General features: G+C 33.8%; 1 protein-coding gene across 1 annotated transcript in view; it reads left to right on the top strand.

Moving 5' to 3' along the window:
• Window positions 1-2598, top strand: part of gpr158a (G protein-coupled receptor 158a) — a 741191-nt gene that overhangs the window by 371660 nt on the left and 366933 nt on the right. The gene's annotated exons all lie outside the window — the stretch shown is intronic.

Below are 2598 nucleotides of genomic sequence, written 5' to 3'. Positions count from 1 at the left end.
GTCTGTCTCGTTGTTATTAACCATAGTAAACCTCATCACTTCTAAAAGAAAGACCACCATAAGCATTCATCCTAGAAAGTGTCTAGCACAATGGTTCTCAAACTGTGGTACATGTACCACAAGTGGTATGCTGGCTTCCCTCTAGTGGTACGCGGAGGAATCACTGAATAATTCAAGTAAAACAATTAACACACTTTGACACATACGATAACAACGATGTAATCAGGAAATTGATTTTAATAGGCTAAACTTTTATTTAATTTTAATTTTTCTAATGTTTATGTATTCTATTATTTGAGGTTATTTTCCTCCCCATACTTGTGACGGTTGTTGGGGGCGTATCTCGAATTTTTATATCCGAAGGTTGACAAGGTATAGTTTAATCACTTGCTTCTCTGATACACAAAACCTACTCTAATGAGCAGTTGGCGGATCTAGTTTCTAATTTAAATATGTAAATCCAATTCATATATTTGAAACACAAAGATTTCAAAGATATACAAATAAGTCGTATATACATGCAACATGTATTTCAAAATTTATCAAACAGAGATATGAATATTATGACATACGGTATTGCCTATATTTATGAGGTCCAAGAAACATTTGCAGGTTTTGCTGAATAGGCTACTTTATGATTATGCTTTACAGTTAAGTACTGCAGTTTTCTTCAAACTATTTAAGAACAGAGACATCTTTAATTAACTTTTAAAATCACATTTTAATTTAAACGTAGACCTTTTATTTATCTTTCTTTTACCTCTATGTGTGTTATTGTTCAAACTATTTATTATGTTTAAAGTGGCTGACAATAATAAATATTCATAATAATAAGAATTATCTGAATGCAGTATCATACTTCAGCCTCCACATCAAAGTTCCTGAAAGCAAAGAAGGTGAAGGTGCTCCAGGATTGGCCAGCCCCGTCACCAGACATGAACATTATTGAGCATGTCTGGGCTAAGAAGGAGGCATTGAAGATGAATCCAAAGAATTTTGATGAACATTGAAAGTTCTGCAAAGATGCTTTTGCCATTCCAGATGACTTTATTAATCAGTGATTTGAGTCATTGCAGAAATGTATGCATGCAGTCGTCCAAGCTCATAGAAGTCATACACAAAATTAATTATTTTTAAACAGCAGCATGACTTCATATACTACACATTATTTCTGTCAAGTGACAAGACTTTTGTCTAAGCAAAGTCAGACCTTTCTGTCCTAATTAAATAATTAAAAATCAAGACATGATCATGTTTTATTTTGGTATGATAAGCGTAATCTAGAGGACTTTGCCTTTCATATAAGCCACTTCTGATACCAATCGATCAACTAGAAGTCAAGATATTATTAGTTGTTCCTAAAACTTGGATAGGCGACAAGACTTTTGTCAGGTAGTGTAATTCCCTAGCAAATGTTATATAAAAAGTTGAGTAACGCCACATAAAACAAAGTGGCATCTTCAGTAAATACTTCAGAGCACAAGAAGAGCTGGTGTTTTATAGAGCCTACAGCAAGCCTCCCATGACCATGAAACACTTAAACAGAGCCTGGATCTCTACCGCATTACACAACAGCAGAGCACTTGACCTTCACAACTGTCAGTATTAACAGCAGTTCAAACATGCCTCCACAGAAACACTTTGTGCCACAGAGGGGAGCTATAATTATCAGTTTTAAGCTTATAGTTTTAGGCGTATACTTGCATATGCACAGCCTTTCAAACAAGACCTTATTTGATGCATACACATTTCAACTTTTCAATACCTCTCCTGGCTCACAAGTAAGCTATCTATTGATGTGCAGTTACTTGCTGTGAGTTATTACCCACATAAATGTAGTTGTATTGTTTCATGCTAAAGATGTATAGAGATCTCATTTTTGGAGGGCCATATTCCTGTTCTGCATACTAATTAAGTCATTCGATCTTATTTAAAAAAAAAAATAACCACAGGTATATGTGTTGGTGCAGGGTCTATCTATCTATCTATCTATCTATATATCTATCTATCTATCTATCTATCTGTCTGTCTGTCTGTCTGTCTGTCTGTCTGTCTGTCTGTCTGTCTATATCTATCTGTAAATCTATCTATCTATCTATCTATCTATCTATCTATCTATCTATCTATCTATCTATCTATCTATCTATCTATCTATCTATCTATCTATCTATCTATCTATCTATGTACCAAAACAACAAACAAATGTCAATCATGTCGGTACACATAATATTAATTTTTTATTTCCCACCTATAAGAAATAAATTGATGTCATTTACCTGTAGATACGTAGATGAAGAGGCGCCCTCTAGTGTACCTAGGGTGATAATGGTCTGTGTTCGAACTGGCTAAAATGTGCAATGACGTTAGCCGTTTCGAACAGTACAGGGGGCGCTAAACTGCGGTTTTCTCTGTGTTATTATCTATGATGTTTAACAGAGTAAATGAATGTTCACAGTATGTCTGATAATATATTTTTCTTCTGGATAAAGTCTTATTTGTTTTATTTTGGCAGTAATAAAAGCAGTTTTAAATAAATATTTTTTAAATTAATTTTAAGGTCACTAATTATCTCCTATAAGCAATATTTTTTCAATGGTC

This window comes from Danio rerio, chromosome 24, assembly GCF_049306965.1.
Source record: "Danio rerio strain Tuebingen ecotype United States chromosome 24, GRCz12tu, whole genome shotgun sequence".
NCBI lineage: Eukaryota > Metazoa > Chordata > Actinopteri > Cypriniformes > Danionidae > Danio > Danio rerio.
This window is presented reverse-complemented; position numbering and strand designations above follow the sequence as displayed.